This window comes from Aethalodelphis obliquidens, unplaced genomic scaffold, assembly GCF_003676395.1.
Source record: "Aethalodelphis obliquidens isolate GAN/ISIS:26980383/991018 unplaced genomic scaffold, ASM367639v1 scaffold52, whole genome shotgun sequence".
Taxonomy (NCBI): domain Eukaryota; kingdom Metazoa; phylum Chordata; class Mammalia; order Artiodactyla; family Delphinidae; genus Aethalodelphis; species Aethalodelphis obliquidens.
Genome location: NW_020837996.1, coordinates 14,648,113 through 14,670,566, shown reverse-complemented (window position 1 = coordinate 14,670,566; position 22,454 = coordinate 14,648,113). Strand labels below are relative to the sequence as shown.

General features: G+C 39.9%; 1 protein-coding gene across 2 annotated transcripts in view; it reads left to right on the top strand.

The window, feature by feature from the left end:
- ADRA1B (adrenoceptor alpha 1B) overlaps positions 1–22,454 on the top strand; it is a 617,540-nt gene that overhangs the window by 525,190 nt on the left and 69,896 nt on the right. For both annotated transcript variants that reach the window (XM_027084407.1, XM_027084408.1), the window contains one exon: positions 21,156–21,247. The gene's annotated coding sequence lies outside the window, so the exon portion shown is untranslated. The remainder of the gene's footprint in view (positions 1–21,155; positions 21,248–22,454) is intronic.

Here is a 22,454-nt window from a genome sequence, read left to right as displayed (position 1 = left end):
ATATATATATATATATATAAATAGCTCACACAACTCAATATCAAAAAATCAAACAACCCAATTTTTTTAAATGGGCAGAAGACCTGAATAGACATTTTTCCAAAGAAGACATCCAGATGGCCCACAGGCACATGAAAAAATGCTCAGCATCGTTAATCATCAGAGAAATGCAAATCAAAACCACAATGATATAGCACCTCACACCTGTCAAAATTACTATCATCAAAAAATCTACAGATAACAAATGTTGGCAAGGATGTGGATAAAAGGGGAACTCTTGTACACTGTTGGTGAGAATGTAAAGTATAAATTAGTGCAGCCACTATGGAAAATGGTATGGCATTTCCCAAAAACACTAAAAATAGAGCTACCATATGAACCAGCAATTCCATTCCTGGGTATATATCCAAAGAAAATGAAAACACTAATTTGAAAAGATACATCTCAATGTTCATAGCAGCGTTATTTACAGTAACCAAGTTACGGAAGCAACCTAAGTGTCTATCAACAGGATGAATAGATAAAGAAGATGAGATATATATAGATATAGATTAGATAGATAGACATACACATATACAATGAAATATTACTCAGACATAAAAAAGAATGAAATTCTGTCATTTGCAACAATTTGGTTGGATCTAGAGGGTATTATGCTTAGTGAAATAAGACAATGACAAATAATATGTTTGATGTATGTTATCACTTATATGTGAAATCTGAAAAATAAAATGAATGAATATAACAAAACAGAAACCGACTCACAGATATAGAGAACAAACTAGTGGTTCCAGTGGGGAGAGGGACGGGAAGGGGCAAGATAGGGGTAGAGGATTAAGAGACATAAACTACTATGTATAAACTAAATAAGCAACAAGGATATATTATACAGCACGGGGAAATAGTCATAATTTCATAATAACTTTAAATGGAGTATAATCTATTAAAATACTGAATCACTATGTTGTATACCTGAAATATTGTAAATCAACTATAATTTTTTAAAATTTTTTTTAAAGAAAGAAACCTATAATTCAAAAAGAGTCATGTATCACAATGTTCATTGCAGCACTATTTACAATAGCCAGGACATGGAAGCAACCTAAGTATCCATCGACAGATGAATGGATAAAGAATATGTGGCACATATATACAATGGAATATTACTCAGTCATAAAAAGAAATGAAATTGAGTTGTTTGTAGTGAGGTGGATGGACCTAGAGTCTGTCATACAGAGTAAAGTAAGTCAGAAAGAGAAAAACAAATACTGTGTGCTAACACATATATATGGAATCTAAAAAAAAAAAATGGTTCTAATGAACCTAGGGGCAGGACAGGAATAAAGATGCAGATGTAGAGAATGGACTTGAGGACACGGGGAGGGGGAAGGGTAAGCTGCAACAAGTGAGAGAGTAGCATTTACATATATACACTACCAAATGTAAAACAGATAGCTAGTGGGAAGCAGCTGCATAGCACAGGGAGATCAGCTTGGTGCTTTGTGACCACCTAGAGGGGTGGGATAAGGAGGGTGGGAGGGAAACGCAAGAGGGAGGGGATATGGGGATATATGCATACATATAGCTAATTACTTTGTTATACAGCAGAAACTAACACAACATTGTAAAGCAATTATACTCCAATGAAGATGTAAAAAGAAAGGAAGGAAGGAGGGAGGGAGGGAGGGAAGGAAGGAAGGAAGAAAAAGAAAGGAAAGAAGGAAAGAAAGAAAGAAGAAAAGAAAAAAGAAAGAAACAAGTTATGCTGATGTCTGTGGTCCTACCAAGTGTGTTTGGCTGCTTTTGTATCACCCATAAGAACCACTGAAGGATGGCCCCTCTTGACCCCTGTCATCACCACAAACCCTCAAGTTCACTGGTTTCCTGTGAACACAGAAAGCAACGGAAAAAAGAGAGGAGACTGACTCCTGAGATAGTCATAAGGCATAAGAACAGAAAGAATTATGCCCCCTAGATTTCTAGATTTTAGAAGCCACTGGATCACAGAACCTGATCCCCAGAAGGACTGTGTGTGTGTGTGTGTGTGTGTGTGTGTGTGTGTGTGTGTGTGTGTGAGAGAGAGAGAGAGAGAGTGTGTGTGACAACTGAAACTCTGATAAGCATCTAATTCTCAATCATACTCAGCAAATTATACCTCTGACTTATGTTTGTAACCTAGTGGCTAAATCAAGAATACAGACATTAGGGGCTGTTAGCACATTAAACATATGTTTATAGATTCCAACAAGGTGATTTTTAAATATTTTATTATAATTTTGAATTACTAATTGTTGACCTTTGCAAGATGCCAGTCACTGTCTAAGGACTTTACTTGTATTATCTCATTTAATCCTTAAAACATTCTGTGAAGTTATCCTGACAGTATTGACTGCTTGTTTTGCTTGGGAGTTTTCTCACTATCTGATGCTAGTACCAATGAATAGAAGCTAAGGTAGAGATTTGGGAGGGGAATCATTCAGAGGACAGATGTGAGCTACTTACTTTAGTATAGGAAGGCAAATAGATTTTAGCCCAAGTGCCAGCTACAGTTGAACACTGGTGGTAACGAAGAGGGTTGGGTTGAGAAAGATTCTGAGATTAAATCTGAGTTTAGTGGGAAAGAGTAACATGATTGACAGGTAATGCCTGTCATGAGTACTAGAAGAAGTGTCACTACATGTGATAAGTATTTGCCATCCCTACTGAAGGACTCCTACTATGCCCATACACATGCTCTTCACAACTCTAATGAGTGTCATTCATATAGATTTTGATATAAATGGAACCCCCTGGAATTGTGCAGTCCATAACCTGCACTAATGTACTCAGCAGCCCTGCTGCTATGATCCCTCATGGAAATGAAAACTGAGGTAGAAGATGATGACCTGAGCTGTAGCGATGGGTCCTTAAAGAGTAGGTGCTTTAGTGCGAAGAGCTCCAAATGGGAAGTAAAGAGCCCTTGGCCCTGCTCTTAATTTGGTGAGTGTCCTGGGGCAATCTCTTTGACTTTTCTGGGCATCAGTTTTATAACTTATGAAATGAGCTGTTAGACCACAGGATCCCCAAAATCTCTACGAACTGTGTATGTGGTAAACTTTGTTGTTCACCTTTGTTGGTCTCCTCCCTCTCTGTGATGTCATAGCCCAATTTGGGGGTAAGGGGAGCTGCCTTCCCCACTCTCAGCTTTTAAGCTTTATGCTAGTCATGAGCATATAACTAAGCTAAACCAAGCAAGGCATCTCATCCACCTTCTAACCCCCAGCCACAGTGACTGGTTCAGAGTTCGATCTAAACAGAGCCAATGAGACTCAAGTCCAGGGATTTGAAGTGGGCTTTATCTTTCCTACTAGATATGAATAGAAGGATGTAGCCTCAGGAAGTGTTGGCAGTTAAGTTGGTTGAGCATGAAGGGAAACGCTGTCTTAAAACAGAGCCCTTACCAAAACCACAAAATCAAAACAGAGAAATTGTATTCTGGTTGGACTGTATGAGCCCTTTACCAAGCTTCTCCTGAAGCCAGACATTCTCTGACATGAACCAACAAATTCCTTTTGCTTAAGCAGTCATGGAACTTTAAAAGTATCCTAACTGAAAATGTATGAATTCATGAATCTAAAGAGTGAATTTTACACCCTCTAACTCTGGCCAATACTGGTCTTGGTATCACTGACAAGAGCCCAACAGAAATGGGAGGTCTTCATGATGCTCTGAGATGCTCATCACGATGAGCATTCCAGATTCCATTCTAGTGGTTCTCCCACACACATCATACATACACAGTGGGCCTGGGGAAATGCAACAAGTGTATTACTATGCTTACTAAGATGTCCACTTCCAAATGAGTGCTGTCAGCCAAGCAGTCACCTAGGGAGTCAGGCTATGGATTTCTTTTATATCACAAATACATCCAGTCCTCTTTTCCAAAGGTCTACAGATCCAGTTTGCAGAACCCCCAATGAGAACCCCTAGATCAAAATTAAAACAATCCTTTACTGCCCACTCATTAGGTGGAAGGGGCTATAACAAACACTGAAAGATGGCAACAACAACAACAGCAAAGTCCAGAACCTCAAAGCATTTATAATTTAGAAGGAAAAAATAAGGCAGATGTCCAATCTATCCAAACATTACACTCTGACTGGCTCATAAAAATAATTTTCAGGGCTTCCCTGGTGGTGCAGTGGTTGAGAGTCTGCCTGCCGATGCAGGGGACAAGGGTTCGTGCCCCAGGCCAGGAAGATCCCACAGGCTGCGGAGTGGCTGGGCCCGTGAGCCATGGCCGCTGAGCCTGTGCGTCCGGAGCCTGTGCTCCGCAACAGGAGAGGCCGCAATAGTGAGAGGCCCCGTACCATAAAAAATAAAATAAAATAATAATAATAATAATTTTCAAATGTTAAGTGGTTTTCTAGGCAAACCCTCAGGCTCTTCTTTCCTCCATCCCATTCTGGATCTTTATGTGCTCTGCAGTGAATACCCATGAGGCACCTTCTTGCTAAGAACTGTCCCTCTCTCATCATGGATACCTTCCCAGAAGAATGTGACCCCCTTTCCCTGGCCAGTGTTGATGGTCCAGGGCTAGTCACCTACCAAAGCCTAGCCACAGCCGATTGGTCCAGCTGTAAGCCCCTGATCCTCAGATTTACCTGAGCCCCTCTGTGGGAGTTTTGGAACAAGACTGATATAAAGGAGCCAGGCTTTTTCTGACTGCTCACATGCTGAGATGTAAAAATTAGAGCTTTTTGTGGTCTTGTTTCTCATCTTGTGGATCACAGAAAGAGGGTTTCATCCTGTGGAAAGAAACAAAGGTGAAATATGGTATGTGAGGAGTTATCCAAAGGGTCTTGAACACTTGGGTCCAGTTGCTACTGAAGCCCAGATACATGCCAGGTTTTGAATTGCTTATTATACCCCACTAACACAATAAAGTCTTGTTTTTGCTTAAGTTACTTGGAGCTAGTTTTCTCGAACCAAGTGTCCTTCCAAGCACATGGTCATCTGATAGGTCTTACGTCTCTGGTTCCAATTTAAGTCCACCCAGCCAGATTTGGTCACGCCCTCATTCCTGAATTTGGACCTTCATGGTTGTGAGCATTGAGCTCCCTTTCAACTTGATGTCTTTTGTTCTCTGTTGGGGCTTCCCCACCCTCATCCCAGCCTGCAAAACTGCATCTTGATTCTCCTGTGAAGGGAGGGGAATAGGACAATCCCCAGAAACCGTGACACTTGGGGGCAGGTGTGGACTGTGCCGGCGCCACGTCCACAGTGCTGTGGAAGCGCTGAGGAAGGAGCAAGCAGATCCAGCTGCAGTAGGGCCGGGGGGAGGTCCACAGGGACTTAGCTATAACCCTCAGAGGCTGGTAGGAATCTCATAGGTGGAAAGGACTGGAGGAAGGCAGCTTGGAAAGACTATTTCTAGCAGAAGGAACAAAATGGGCCAAAATGTTTGTGGGAAAATGGGTAAGTACAGCGTTAGTGGATCTCTAAGGAAAAAAGCCTTCCATCTTGATTCCTACATTACTTAACATATTTGGCTCCAATTGACTTTGCCCTTTCAAAATAATTTTTTGGGGGAGAGGGAGGCAGTTGATTACATGTCTGTTATTTAAAAAAGAAAAGAATATGGGCTTCCCTGGTAGCGCAGTGGTTGAGAGTCCGCCTGCCGATGCAGGGGACACGGGTTCGTGCCCTGGTCCGGGAAGATCCCACATGCCGCGGAGCGGCTGGGCCCGTGAGCCATGGCCGCTGAGCCTGTGCGTCCGGAGCCTGTGCTCCACAACGGGAGAGGCCACAACAGTGAGAGGCCCGCGTACCGAAAAAAAAAAAAAGAAAAGAATACCTTCAGAATATATGGAAAATTATGAAATCATCTATAATCTCTCCACCTACTCAGATATAATCTCAGCTAATGTATTTGTCTATATGCTTATTACCTCTTTTTAAAGCATTTATATATTATAAAAGTAGATTTGAGCTATTTATATAGTTTGGCATCCTGGTTTTTTTCACTTTCAATATTTTATGAGAAGAATGTCTTTAAATATATACAACATCATGATTTTACATCGTCATTAAATGGCTGCGTGGCAATCTCTGTGTGGATGTACAGTAATGTCTTAAGCAGTTCCCTTGTGGCAAACATTTAGGCTGCTTCCAGTCAGGTTACAAGCGTGTGTGTGTGTGTGTGTGTGTGTGAGACTTTGCTTTTATATCAGAACTGTGATGACAGATCTTTATGCATTTGTTTGCTTGTTTTATTGAGGTAAATTCCAACAAGTAGGATTGCTATGTTAAAGAGCTTTCATATTTTCAAGTCCTTTGACATACTGTCAAATGCCCTTTAACAATGTGCCAATTTGCATGCCCACCGTCGCTGTATGAAACAATCAATTTTTCCTCACCCTTTTCAGACTTTTTAGACTCAGTTTTATTCTTTTCTATCTGCCCAGTAGGTAAAAACCAGATATCATTGTTATGCAATTTGCCTTTCTTTTACAAGTTTGTATATGATTATTGATCATCCATGTATTTTATTTAAGATTTATCCATTCATGTCCTTTTCACATTTTTATTTGGATGTTATTCATCTTTTTGTAATTGATCAAAAGGATTTCTTAAATATCTAATATTAGTTATCTATTATTTGAATAAGTTGAATGTGTGTTTTGAATATGTCCTTTGTGGGGTGGTTTTGAGTTTTTTTTGTGTGTGTGTGGCTGCACCACGTGGCATGCAGGATGTGGGATCTTAGTTCCCCGACCAGGGATCAAACCCGCACCCCGCTGCAGTGGAAGCACAGAGTCTTAACCCCTGGACCGCCAGGGAAGTCCCTATCCTTTGTGTTTTAACTTCATCATGTGGGAGGTTTTGCCACATAAGTTTTACATTTTCATTTATAGACATACTCTTTCTTTTTTTTTTTAACATCTTTATTGGAGTATAATTACTTTACAATGGTGCGTTTATACTCTTTCTTTTATGGTTTCTGATGTTAAATGCTATTGCTAAAAAGAATTCTCTAACCCTAAGAAGCTAAAACTATGCACCTATGCTCTCTTTTAGTGTTTTTATGATTTAGATGGTCACATTTAAATCTCTAATTTGTGTGGAATTTGTATTTTATGTAAGGTGAGAAGTAAGGCTCTAACTTTATTTTTTTCCAAATATCCAAAATTGACACCATTTGTGAAGAACAGAAATGTCACCTTTATCACATTTTAAATTTCATGTATAGTTGGATCTTCTTTCAGATGATCTCTTCTATTCCAGTGGTCTGCCAGCCTACCCTCTGCCAGTGTCATTATCCAGCATTTTAATCTAGTAGGGAAATTCCCTCCACATAGCCCTCCTTTTTTGAAACAAATTTTGGCTATTCTTAAGCATTTATTCTTCCAGAAGTATTTTGGAGTCATTTTGTTAAGTTCCTTCCAAATCCCACTGATATTTCAGATGAAATTACTTAAATAACTAGATTAAACTGTGGGGCATTGACATCTTTACAATACTTCCAGAAGCACAGTACATCTTTCCATTTGTCCACGTCCTCTTTCATGCTCCTCACTAAAGTTTTGTCATTTTCTCCATTTGGGTCTTATACATTTCTTGCTAAAGTTATTCCTGGGTATTACTTATTTGTTTGCTATTGTGAGTGAGTGAAATCTCTTTTGTATTATTTTATAGAAAGTTCATGCTGGTATATAGCAAGCCATTGAGATATATATAGGTATAGATAGAGATGGAGATAGAGATGGAGGTAGAGGTAGAGACTGAGATAGATTTTATTGAACCTGTCTGGTGCAGGAGGAGTCATGGAACAACTCTCAGGAAGAAGAAGAGAGAGAAATGTCCTGACTTCTCCTGTTTCTCTCCTTCCCACCATGCCCACCACTGACCAAACCCAGCTAGAAGCCAGATGACAAGGGAGTCTGGGAACTACAGCCTGGAGTGGGGGCTTAGCCCCCAGCCATACAGAACAGCACAGGAGAAGTCATGGAAGGAATGTAGGACACAGAGGCCACGGACCAGTGCTAGATGCCTTCATAAGACTATCTATCGGTTGCTTCTAAAAATCTGCTCTCAAATAATGAATGTTTAACTCCACCATGATGATCACAAGATGTGCATTGGTTTGAAAACAATATTGAAAGAGGAGAAAAATTAATTTTAATTGGATTATTGAAACAAGCTTATCGCCTCCTGAAGTGACCACTTTGAAGGGGAACACCTACATTTGGAAGTATTGGTATTATTTTTAAATATGCACATTAATGTAGAAATATTCACTATGTAAAATACATGTGTTACTTCAACAAGCTCCCAAGGAGTGGAGAACAAAAATAGTTCACTCTCTGCAAGGACCCAGAAAGATCTTATTTTTCTCCCTCTGTCTCAGAACAGCATGCTTGCCATCCTCAGAGGGAAAAGTGAGGGGACTTATCAGCAGGTGCATCCCCTCCTGCCTCAAGAAGCAGCCAAATAGGCCAAATAGAATCCCAGTAAGAACAATACTTTACAAATAAATAAAACTTGCTAAATACCAGTATGAACTAATGAACCTGCTGTAAAAGGTAATTTCAGTTCTGTATCATTTAACTTTCTTAAAATCAACCAGATGTTACCTTGAGGAAAATCCCAACACTTTTCTAAAAGTTTCTTGAGAGGTTTCTTGTTCATCTCCGCTGTCCTCAGCACCTAGTAAGTAGATGCTAAAAGAATGAAGTGAAGTGAAGTGAAGTTAAACCTACTTAAGTACAAATGATTGACAGCTAACTCTCAGAGCCCTCCCACACTTTAACGTCCCTCCCTGGTAATGGTTCCCTATTCCACTGTCTTAGCCCCTTGCTTAGTCAATAGCACTGTTGATGGCAGAGTCTGTGTTTTCTCCATGTTTGTGTTCCCCACATGATCTAACCCAACCTGGCACAAAGCTCAGCAAATGTTCGTGTCATCTATGAAGGAGCAGATGGAATAGGGCCTCAGTATCCCCATCTATATAAAATGGGAGCCTTGACATCTGCCTTTTTTTTTTTTATTATTCATGCTGGCCAGTTTATTTAGCCAATTCATTGACAAAAGTAGATTTGTTGAAGAACATACTTAGGGAATTTCTTCTATCATATATTTTCCTAATATTTTTATAAGCTCTTTTTCATTATTGTTGGACTTCTCACCTAATAACCTATTTAGCACAAAGCTTCTCTATTGTATTTTATTATGTTCTTATACTTTCTTCATGGTAGTTTTATTTTTTTTTACATCTTTATCGGAGTATAATTGCTTTACAATTGTGTGTTAGTTTCTGCTTTATAACAAAGTGAATCAGTTATACATATACATATGTTCCCATATCTCTTCCCTCTTGTGTCTCCCTCCCTCACACCCTCCCTATCCCACCCCTCCAGGCGGTCACAAAGCACCCAGCTGATCTCCCTGTGCTATGCGGCTGCTTCCCACTAGCTATCTACCTTACGTTTGCCTTTTTAACAGTCTGTGTGATGGAGCAATTCTCTTGGTGTTCTTGCTTTGGGGATGTAAGAAGTGGGGTTTCGTTCCTTCTGTGCCACCCACTTGTGTCTGTTCTCCTCCTGATGAGTCATCTGGGAGCCAGACACCATCGCTCTCAGACAGAACATGTAAGGTACTTGCTCAGCAGTGGGACCATAAATCTGTGCTGCATCCCTGTGGTTACCTAGGGAACACTGGGGCCCAGCCAGGGAGGGGGCACTGCAGACTGAGAGGGCTCTGGCCAGTGCCCCAGCCTCCAGGCAACAGCCCGGCAAGCACTTCTCACTCTCTAGTTTGGAACCAGTGTCCTGGCCTCTGTAGAAGGCAAGCGTGGCCCCCAGCCAAGAGGCTCTGAAATACACCATGATCCGCCTACCAGACATTCAGAGAGACAGAAGGGGTCAGTTAGCAAAATGACTGTGACAGGAACCAGAACAGCTGGAATCTGGTCCTGCACTTCATTCCTTCACCATTTACACAAGCAATCATAAGCAGATTCCCCTTCCACTCTCTGTGAATGTGAAAAGTAAATGAAACAATATATTAAACTGCTTGGCTTAAGTCCTGATCCCACCAAACAATTAACGAGGCAGTTGTAAATTTAGTTATTATGATCGGTACTGATAGCAGTAGTAGTAATTATTCTCACAATAATCTCCCAAGTAGTATCCCACTTTAGAGATGAGGAAACTGGGTCAGAGAGGTAAAGTGACTTGCTCAAAGTCCTTTAAGAATCGAATACACTGGTAACAGCCAGCTAGCTACTCTAATGCACGGGGATTATTCTAGTAAGTACTATGGGAGAGTGTGGGAAGGACAGACAATATCACTCAGCTCCATTCAGCTCCAGACCCAGACAGGTAGGCCCTCCCTGGAATACTTGCAGACCTTGCTCCAAACTTTACGTCGTCTCATCCTCAAATCCCATGAAAAAAGAGTCCCTGGGCCCTCACTGGCTCTGATTGGGTTGGATTGTCCACCCTAGAGCCACAGGGGAGGGTCAGCCTGGGTCTGAGAGGTGGGGAGCTCAGCAGACAGCTGTGTGTGCAGAGGGATATAGAATAGAGGCTAGGGGCCCAAGCAGCATGGGGTGTGTGTGTGTGTGTGTGTGTGTGTGTGTGTGTGTGTGTGTGAAGTCTGAAAAACATTTGCCAAAAATGTTTACAGAGATGCTATCTCTGGATAGTGGAATAAAAAGTTGATTTCCCTTTTTTTTTTTTTTTACATATAGAGAATACTTTTTTAAAAAGTTTTATTGAGTATAATTGATTTATAATGTTTCCCTTTTGTTTTCTATACCTTTCCATAGCTTTACCATAAGCACATACTTTGATAATTTTTAAAAGCTATTTTCATTTGCTTAGTGGTTGAATAATACACATAGTATACAGTTATGTTAAGTATATTTATTTTTAAGAGTTTGGGGCTGGATATTTGAGGGCTCAGTCCTCGTTCTGGCTCTGAGTGACCACGATCATGTCACTTGTCTGGCCTCAGTTCCAGCATCCGTGAGATGAGGGAAGAGCCGTACAACCTCTGTAGTCCCTTCCAGCTCTGATTCTCTCTCTTCTGTGTACACACATCAAGTAAAAAGGTGTGGATCAGCTGGGTCCTAGGAGACCTGCTTGAATGTGAAGAGAACACAGTTGACCCTGAAAAACATGGCTTTGAACTGTGCGGGTCCACTTACATGCAGATTTTTTTCGATAAATACGTACTATGTACAGAACTACACAATTCCCAGTTGGAACCACGGATACAGAGGGCCAGGCCTGACTGTAAACTCTCCTCTCTCGACCCTAAACCCCTCCTTTGCCCCCTCTTCCCACTCCCATTGTTTAAGGGTTAATGTAATTGCTTTTTTTGTAACTGAAGTATAGTTGATTTACAGTGTTGTGTTAGTTTCAGGTGTACAGCAAAGTGATTCAGTTATACATGTATATATATATACTCTTTTTCTGTAATTGTTGCTTTTTTTTTTTTAAAGTGACTCAGCCCTTGCAGTGTTGTTTTGGGAGGTCACCACTCTTTTTTTTTTTTTTTTTTAAATTTTTGGCTGCATTGGGTCTTCATTGCTGCGCGCGGGTTTTCTCTAGTTGCTGTGCGAGCGGGGGCTACACTTTATTGCGGTGCGCGGGCTTCTCATTGTGGTGGCTTCTCTTGTTGCAGAGCACGGGATCTAGGAGGGCAGACTTCAGTAGTTGTGGCATGTGGGCTCAGTAGTTGTGGCTCGCGGGCTCTAGAGCGCAGGCTCAGTAGTTGTGGCGCACAGGCTTAGTTGCTCCACGGCATGTGGGATCTTCCCAGGCCAGGGCTCGAACCTGTGTCACCTGCATTGGCAGGCAGATTCTTAACCACTGCACCACCAGGGAAGCCCCTGTAATTGTTTCTTAATAGAAATCAGTTCTGAATAAAAATGGGTACATTTATGGAGTTGAAAAAGTTTCTTCACAAGTTGAATATGTTCCCAGAGCTGCTAAGAGAGCACCCCTCCTAAGTGGAGGCCAGCTAACCTACTCCAGCCCTGAAAAATCTCTCCCTCCCTAAGAGGGAAGAAGAATTAACATTACTGACTGGGCCTACTATGTGTCAGGCCTAATACAAAGTGTATTATACACACAGTCTAATTTAAACTCATAATGTGTTTACCATTGTTTGTTTGACAAGCAACTAGATACTGGACTCCTACACTGTTATTGAATGCTTGTCTTCCCATAAAGATGCTTGAGAAGAAGAAATGCTCTTTATTCATCTTTGTATGTCCCTCAGACCCTAACACAGGGCTCAATAAATATTTGCTGATCATTAGAAACCTCCTCCTATCATCACTGCTTCTTGGGCTCCATAGAGGATGATTCCTAATATCAAAGTTTTGACCACCTCCTTGGTTAAGAGAATGATGATCAAATTAAAAGGGAGGAAAAGGAGCAACAGATTAGGTCATTATCCACTGTTGGCAGGAAGCCGTCACTTTACACAGTTGTCCTGATATGCACAGGGCCTTCAGGAAATAGGACGTTGGACAGATGGACTTTGACCAGGAACAGAAGGTTAGAAAGGTCAGGATTAGGGGTGACTGGAAGCAATATGAGAGCACTGGGAATTTTATTTTTATTGAAATACAGTTGCTGTACAATATTACATTAGTTTCAAGTATGCTACATAATGATTTGACATTTGCATACATTATGAAATGATCACCACAATAAGGCTAGTAACCATCTGTCTGCTTACATTTATTACAGTATTATTGACCATATTCCTTATGCTGTATATTACATCCCTGTGACTTGTTTATTTTATAACTGGAGATTCGTACCTCTTAATCTCCTTTGCCTATTTTGTCCACCCCATCACCCCTCCCCACTCTGTTCTCTGTACCTATGAGTCTGTTTTCCTTTTGCTTTGTTTGTTTGTTTGTTTTTTAGATTCCACATATAAATGAGATCACGCAGTATATTTCTCTATCTGACATCTCACCTAGCATAATACTCTCTAGATCCATCCATGTTGTCACAAATGACAAGATTTCATTTTTTTATAGCTGAGCAATATTCCTGTGTGTGTGGGGGTGGGTGGGTGGGTGGGTGAGTGGTGTGGTGTGTGTGTGGTGTGGTGTGTTTGTGTATACCTACGTCACATCTTTATCCTTTCATCTACCTATGGGCACTTAGTTGCTTCCATATCTTGGCTATTGTAAATAATGCTGCAGTGAACATTGGAGCACATGTATCTTTTCTAATTAGTATTTTTGGTTCCATCAGGAAAACACCCAGAAGTGCAATTGCTGGATTACATGGCAGTTCTATTTTTAATTTTTGAGGAAGCTCCATACTGTTTTCTATGATCTCTGCACCAATTTACATTTCCACCAACAGTGCAAGAGGGTTCCCTTTTCTCCACGTCCTTGCCAACACTTGCTGTTTGTTGTCTTTTTGATGGGAAACAAAAGCAAAAATAAACCCATGGGACTACATCAAACTAAAAAGCTTTTGCACATCAAAGAAAACTGTCAGTGAAACAAAAAGGCAGCCTACTGAATGGGAAAAGACATTTGCAAACAATCTATCCAGTAAGAGGTTAATATCCAAAATATACAAAGAACTAATACAGCTCAATATCAAAAAGACAAACAACCCAATTTAAAAATGGGCAGAGGGAGAGACCTTCAACATGGCAGAGGAGTAAGTCGTGGAGATCACTATCCTCCCCACAAATACATCACAAATACATCTACATGTGGAACAACTCCTACAGAACACCTACTGAATGCTGGCAGAAGACCTCAGACTTCCCAAAATATTTTTTTTTCCTTTTTCTCTTTTTGTGAGTGTTTATGTGTATGCTTCTTTGTGTGATTTTGTCTGTATAGCTTTGCTTTTACCATTTGTCCTAGGGTTCTGTCTGTCCGTTTTTTGTTTGTTTGTTTTTAGTATAGTTTTTAGAGCTTGTTATCATTGGTGGATTTGTTTTTTGGTTTGGTTGCTCTCTTCTTTCTTTCCTTCTTTCTTTTTTTTATTACTTTTAAATTTTTTTATCTTATTTTTAATAATTTATTTTATTTTTTATTTTAATAATTTTATTCTTTCTTCCTCCCTCCCTCCTTCCCTCCTTCTCTCTCTCTCTCTTTCTCTTTCTCTCTTTCTCCCTTTCTTTCTTTCTTCCTTCCTTCCTTCCTTCCTTCCTTCCTTCCTTCCTTCCTTCCTTCCTTCCTTTCTTTCTTCCTTTCTTTCTCTCTTTCTCCTTCTTTCTTTCTTACTCCTCGCTTTTCATCTGAGCTGTGTGGCTGACAGGGTCTTGGTGCTCCAGGCGGGTGTTAGGCCTTTGCCTCTGAGGTGGGAGAGCCGAGTTCAGGACATTGGTCCACCAGAGACCTCCCAGCTCCACACAATATCAAACAGCAAAAGCTTTCCCAGAAATCTCCATCTCAACACTGAGACCCAGCTCCACTCAACAACCAGCTAGCTACAATGCTGGACACCCTATGCCAAACAGCTAGCAGGACAGGAACACAACCCCACCCATTAGCAGAGAGGCTGCCTAAAATCATAATGAGGTCACAGACACCCCAAAACACACCACTGGATGCAATCCTGCCCACCAGAACGACAAGATCCAGCCTCATCCACCAGAACATAGGCACCATTCCCCTCCACCAGGAAACTCACTGAACCAACCTTAGCCACTGGGGGCAGACACCAAAAACAGTGGGAATTACAAACCTGCAGCCTGCGTAAAGGACACCCCACACACAGTAAGTTAAGCAAAATAAGACAGAGAAACACACAGCAGATGAAGGAGGAAGGCAAAAACCCACCAGACCAAAGAAATGAAGAGGAAATAGGCAGTCTACCTGAAAAAGAATTCAGAGTAATGATAGTAAAGATGATCCACAATCTTGGAAATAGAATGGAGAAATACAAGAAACATTTAACAAGGACCTAGAAGAACTAAAGAGCAAACAAACAATCATGAACAACGCAATAAATGAAATTTAAAATTCTCTGGAAGGAATCAGTATAGCAGAATAACTGAGGCAGAAGTGACCTGGAAGATAATATAGCGGAAATAACTACCACAGAGCAGAATACAGAAAATAGAATGAAAAGATTTGAGGACAGTCTCAGAAACATCTGGGACAACATTGAACGCACCAACATTCAAATTATAGAGGTCCCAGAAGAAGACAAAAAGAAAGGGACTGAGAAAATATTTGAAGAGACTATAGTTGAAAACTTCCCTAATATGGGAAAGGAAATAATCAAGTCCAGGAAGCACAAAGAGTCTCATACAGGATGAATCCAAGGAGAAACATGGCAAGACACATATTAAGCAAACTATCAAAAATTAAATACAAAGAAAAAATATTAAAAGCAGCAAGGGAAAACAACAAATAACATACAAGGGGATCTCCATAAGGTTACCAGTTGATCTTTCAGCAGAAACTCTGCAAGCCAGAAGAGAGTGGCAGAACATATTTAAAGTGATGAAAGGGAAAACCGTACAACCAAGATTACTCTACACAACAAGGATCTCATTCAGATTTGACAGAGAAATTAAAAGCTTTACAGACAAGCAAAAGCTAAGAGAATTCAGCACCACCAAACCAGCATTACAACAAATGCTAAAGGAACTTTTCTAGGCAGGAAGCACAAGAGAAAGAAAAGACCTACAGTAACAAACCCAAAACAATTAAGAAAATGGTAATAGGAACATACATATCGATAACTACCTTAAATGTAAATGGATTAAATGCTCCAACCAAAAGACATAGACTGGCGGAACGGATAAAAAAAACAAGACCCATATATAGGCTGTCTACAAGAAACCCACTTCAGACCTAGGGACATATAGAGACTGAAAGTGAGGGGATGGAAAAAGATATTCTGTGCAAATGGAAATCAAAAGAAAGCTGGAGTAGCAATTCTCATATCAGACAAAATAGACTTTAAAATAAAGACTGTTACAAGAGACAAAGAAGGACACTACATAATGATCAAGGGATCAATCCAAGAAGAAGATATAACAATTGTAAATATTTATGCACCCAACATGGGAGCACCTCAATACATAAGACACATGCTAACAGCAATAAAAGGGGAAATTATTGTGAGAGTAACACAGTAATAGTAGGGGACCTTAACACCACATTTTCACCAATAGACACATCAACCAAACTGCAAATAAATAAGGAAACACAGGCTTTAAATGACACATTAAATAAGATGACCTTAATTGATATTTATAGGACATTCCGTCCAAAAACAAAAGAATACACTTTCTTCTCAAGTACTCATGGAACATTCTCCAGGAGACATCATATCTTGGGTCACAAATCAAGCCTTGGTAAATTTAAGAAAATTGAAATCATATCAGATAACTTTTCCTACCATAACGCTATGAGACTAAATATCAATTACAGGAAAAAATCCGTAAAAAATACAAACACACGGAGGCTAAACAGTACACTACAAATAACCAACAGATCACTGAGGAAATCAAAAAATACTTAGAAACAAATGAAAATGAAAACACGATGACCCAAAACTTATGGGATGCAGCAAAAGCAGTTCTAAGAGGGAAGTTTATAACAATACATCCTACCTCAAGAAACAAGAAACATCTCAAACAAACAACCTAACCTTACACCTAAAGCAATTAGAGAAAGAAGAACAAAAAACCCTCAAAGTTAGCAGAAGGAAAGAAATCATAAAGATCAGATCAGAAATAAATGAAAAAAGAAATGAAGGAAACAATAGCAAAAATCACTAAAACTAAAAGCTGGTTCTTTGAGAAGTAAAGACAATTGATAAACCTTTAGCCAGACTCATCAAGAAAAAGAGGGCGAGGACTCAAATCAATAAAATTAGAAATGAAAAAGGAGGAGTAACAACTGACACTGCAGAAATACAAAGGATCATGAGAGATTACAACAAGCAACTATATTCCAATAAAATGGACAACCTGGAAGAAATGGACAAATTCTGACAAAATCAGAACCTTCCAAGACTGAACCAGGAAGAAATAGAAAATAAACAGACCAATCACAAACACTGAAATTGAGACTGTGATTAAAAATCTTCCAACAAACAAAAGCCCAGGACCAGATGACTTTACAGGCAAATTCTATCAAACATTTAGAGAAGAGCTAACACCTATCCTTCTCAAACTCTTCCAAAATATAGCAGAGGGAGGAACACTCCCAAACTCATTCTCTGAGGCGACCATCACCCTGCTACCAAAACCAGACAAAGATGTCACAAAAAAACAGGAAACTACAGGCCAATATCACTGATGAACATAGATATAAAACTCCTCAACAAAATACTAGCAAACAGAATCCAAGAGCACATTAAAAGGATCATACACCATGATCAAGTGGGGTTTATCCCAGGAATGTAAGGATTCTTCAATATACACAAATCAATCAGTGTGATAAACCATGTTAACAAATTGAAGGATAAAAACCATATGATCATCTCAGTCGATGCAGAAAAAGCTTTTGACAAATTCAACACCCATTTATGATAAAAACCCTCCAGAAAGTAGGCATAGAGGGAACTTACCTCAATATAATAAAGGCCGTATATGACAAACCCACAGCCAACATCGTTCTCAATGGTGAAAAACAGAAACTATTTCAACTAAGATCAGGAACAAGACAAGGTTGCCCACTCTCACCACTATTATTCAACATAGTTTTAGAAGTTTAATCTACAGCAGTTGGAGAAGAAAAAGAAATAAAAGGAATCTAAATGAGAAAAGAAGAAATAAACCATCACTGTTTGCAGATGACATGAGAATACATACAGAATCCTAACGATGCCACTAGAAAACTACTAGAGCTAATCAGTGAATTTGGTAAAGTAGCAGGATACAAAATTAATGCACAGAAATCTCTTGCATTCCTATACACTAATGATGAAAAATCTGAAAGGGAAATTAAGGAAAAACTCCCATTTACCATCTCAACAAAAAGGAAAAAATACCTAGAAATAAACCTACCTAAGGAGACAAAAGACCTGTACTCAGAAATCTGTAAGACACTGTTGAAAGAAATCAAAAATGACACAAAGCGTTAGAGAGATATACCATGTTCTTAGATTGGAAGAATCAACATTGTGAAAATGACTGTACCACCCAAAGCAATATACAGATTCAATGCAATCCCTATCAAACTACCAATGGCATTTTTCACAGAACTAAAACAAAAAATTTCACAATTTGTATGGAAACACAAAAGACCCCGAATAGTCAAAGCAATCTTCAGAAAGAAAAACGGAGCTGGAGGAATCAGGCTCCCTGACTTCTGACTATACTGCAAAGCTACAGTAATCAAGAAAGTATGGTACTGGCACAAAAAACAGAAATATAGATCAATGGAACAGGATAGACAGCCCAGAGATAAACGCACACACATATGGTCACCTTATTTTTGATAAAGGAGGCAAAAATATACAATGGAGAAAAGCCTCTTCAGTAAGTGGTGATGGGAAAACTGGACAGCTACATGTAAAAGAATGAAATTAGAACACTCCCTAAGGCCATATACAAAAATAAACTCAAAATGGATTAAAGACCTAAATGTAAGGCCAGACACTATAAAACTCTTAGAGGAAAACAAAGGCAGAACACTCTATGACATAAATCACAGCAAAATCCCTTTTGACCCACCTCCTAGAGAAATGGAAATAAAAACAAAAATAAGAAAATGGGACCTAATGAAACTTAAAAGCTTTTGCACAGTGAAGGATACCATAAACAAGATGAAAAGACAACCCTCAGAATGGGAGAAAATATTTGCAAACGAAGCTACTGACAAAGGATTAATCTCCAAAATTTATAAGCAGCTCATGCAGCTCAATACCAAAAAAACAAACAACCCAATCCAAAAATGGGCAGAAGATCTAAATAGACATTTCTCCAAAGAAGATATACAGACTGCCAACAAACACATGAAAGGATGCTCAACATCACAAATCATTAGAGAAATGCAAATCAAAACTACAATGAGGTATCACCTCACACCAATCAGAATGGCCATCATCAAAAAATCTACAAACAATAAATGCTGGAGAGGGTGTGGAGAAAAGGGAACCCTCTTGCACTGTTGTTGGGAATGTAAATTGATACAGCCACTATGGAGAACAGTAGGGAGGTTCCTGAAATAACTAAAAATAGAACTACCGTACGACCCAGCAATTCTACTACTGGGCATATACCCTGAGAAAACCATAATTCAAAAGGAGTCATGTACCACAGTGTTCATTGCAGCTCTATTTACAATAGTCAGGACATGGAAGCAACCTAAGTGTCCATTGACAGATGAATGGATAAAGAAGATATGGCACATATATACAATGGAATATTACTCAGCCACAAGAAGAAATGAAATTGAGTTATTTGTAGTGATGTGGGTCGACCTAGAGTCTGTCATACAGAGTGAATTAAGTCAGAAAGAGAAAAACAAATACTGTATACTAACACATATATATGGAATGTAAAAAAAGAAAAAAAAAGGTTCTGAAGAGCCTTGGGGCAGAACAGGAATAAAGATGCAGATATAAAGAATGGACTTGAGGACAAGGGGAGGGGGAAGGGTAAGCTGGGACAAAGTGAGAGAGTGGCATGGACATATATACACTACCAAATGTAAAATAGCTAGTGGGAAGCAGCCGCATAGCACAGGGAGATCAGCTCAGTGCTTTGCGTCCACCTAGAGGTGTGGGATAGGGAGGGTGGGAGGGAGATGCAAGAGGGAGGAGATATGGGGATATATGTATAGCTGATTCACTTTGTTATACAGCAGAAACTAACACACCATTATAAAGCAATTATACTCGAAAAAAAGATGTTAAAAAAATAAAAGAAAATAAATAAAAGAAAATAAAAATGGGCAGAGGACCTGAATACATATTTTTCCAAAGCAGATACACAAATGGCCAACAGACACATGAAAAGATGCTCAGCATCACTAATCATCAGGGAAATGAAAATCAGAACCACAGTAAGATATCACCTCACACCTATCAGAGAGCATTGGGATCTTAGGCAAGGGTTAGAATTGAAAGTGAGGGAGGGTTGCATAGAGAAGAATGGATTTCCAACACAGAATTCACTGGAAAGATAGAAAGATTAAAGAAATAGACAGATGATCAAAGAAAGCAAACCTCCTTCTACACAATTTTGCCCGCAAGAAGCTCTGGTTTGAGGGATGGGATTAGATGTTGGGATCAAAAAGGTGGGTCAAAAAGAAGAACCAAAAAAAAAAAAATGTCTAAACAGAGAAAGCCCATTGAAGGACAAAAGTTTCACAAATTTTTCTTTATTTTGACTTTCAGTTAAGGCTGAAATCAACCTGTCCTTTTCATTCACTCATTCATTCTATTGCTCATCTAATAAATATTTATTGAGCACATACAATCCATCAGACAGTGTGCAAGCTCCTTGGATGAGCAAAAAGAAACACTGTACCTGCTCTCATTGAGTATGAAGTCTAGGAAGAGAGGCAGATATTGATCCAATAATCACGTGGAGGAGTGAGTAAACAGAAACCAGGGGGAATGCCATGAAGGAGAGCGGTGTGGTTTTCTGAGAGCAGAGAAGAAAGGAACCTCACCTAGACTGGGGTGGGGAGGGGCAAAATAGTCTCCCTGAAGAATTGACCCTTGACTTGAGGTGTGAAGAACCATAGGCCCCTGGCAAGGAATAAGCCACGGCAAATGGAGGCCAAAGTCACTTTTAATGGGTCCAGCTTAGGTAAGACTAGCAATACTGGTAATCAGAAAATCTAAGTTTAAGATGTAGACCCTCCAAGAACCCTCTCTGTGAGACGTTTAGCTAAGTCATTTGTACTTTCTGGGCCTCCATTTGATGATCTGTAAAATGGGGATGATAGACTAAAGTGATGTTTCTCAAAACATGATGTGCCGATCTTCTGTAGTAGAATCAATTGGGTTGCTTGTGAAAAATATTAATTCCTGGACCTCACTTCAGACCTACTGGATCAAAATATCTGTGGCTAGGACCCAAGAATCTACATTTTTAAGGCTCACTCTAGGTGACTGTTATGCTCAGTAAAGTTTGAGCATCACAGGCTGTGTAGGCAAACTTTTGCCTGCTAAATGGCTCCCTATTTCTTTCTAAATTTCTAGGTTCTCAATGGAGCAGCACCAAGAAGAGGTGAGGTGGGCAGTCCTCCAGACTGAGCAAGGAAACATTCTGAAGTTTTCAGGTGACAACAAAGGTCTGAGCTTTTATACCTGGAGCTGGGCCAACTGTTTTAGGGACAGCTTGACTTGAGAGAAAATAGCTCCAGGCTGAATTTTTTTTTTTGCTCTTCACTTTCCACTCCACCCCTGGGATTTACTTGATTTACTTGAAAATATATATTCAATGAAGTCTGTTCCCTGCCCTTTTCCCTCCTTTCTTCTTCCCTTCTTGTGGATCTGGTTCTCTGCAGTATCGGGGGCCAGTGGAGGTTCACATGGGTCCCCCTTCCTTCCGTGCCTTTCTAGGGCACAAATGGTCGGCCTCTGATGTGATGGTTTATAGTCTGTGAGCCTTTGGCTTGCTACACAGGGAAAATTCCTGTTGACACTAATTGTACCAGGGACCAAGAATTACAGGCTGAGATCCGGCTGCCTTGCCTGCTGGACCAAGCCATTTCCCTTTCCCTCTGCACAGCAAGCTCACAGAGCCTACTGCCCAAGGCCACCAATAGCCATACTGGCTTGGCCTCCAACCTCACTTGGAGTTCTCTGTGTGAAGAAGTATTTCCAGCAAGTCCTGGGGTCTCTAGGTGTGGTAGAGCCAATCTCACAGGTTGCTTCTCAAAGGCCAGGTATATTATTTCTGCCTACCTGATAGAATTCTTGTATTAAAATGAGATAGTGCATGTAAAGCACATAACACCAGCCTAGCACACAGTAAGCTCTCAACAAATGTTAGTTAGTGTTCTTTATATTTTTGTTATTTTTCTAGCCACTGTTTGTTCGGGGGGTATTTATAAAGAAATAAAAAAGAAAGAAATCAGTTATATCAACTGGCAAGTAAAGGGTTGAAAGTACCATTGAGAGATCAACTAGGAAAATCTGTACCTAAATACTCCAGATACTGAGAAATCTGTTGTATGTTAGGACTATACAAAACATCAACAATAACTAATAATTACTGAGAGCTTTCTAGGTGCTAGGCAAAGTTTCACTTAATCCTCATAATAACTTGATGGGGTAAATACTAAATCCCCATTTTACAGATAAACAGACAGAAGCTTAAATAAATGAAGTAAAGTCACAAAGTCACAAAGCTAGGAAGTAGCAGCAACTAGAATTTGATCTGATGCTTAATAAGCTATTTCCTTAGGTCTAACTGATATCTCTCATGCTGTATTTGGAGGCTATATCTGCTCACGCTCTCTCTCTCTCTCTCTCTCTCTCTCTCTCTCTCTCTCT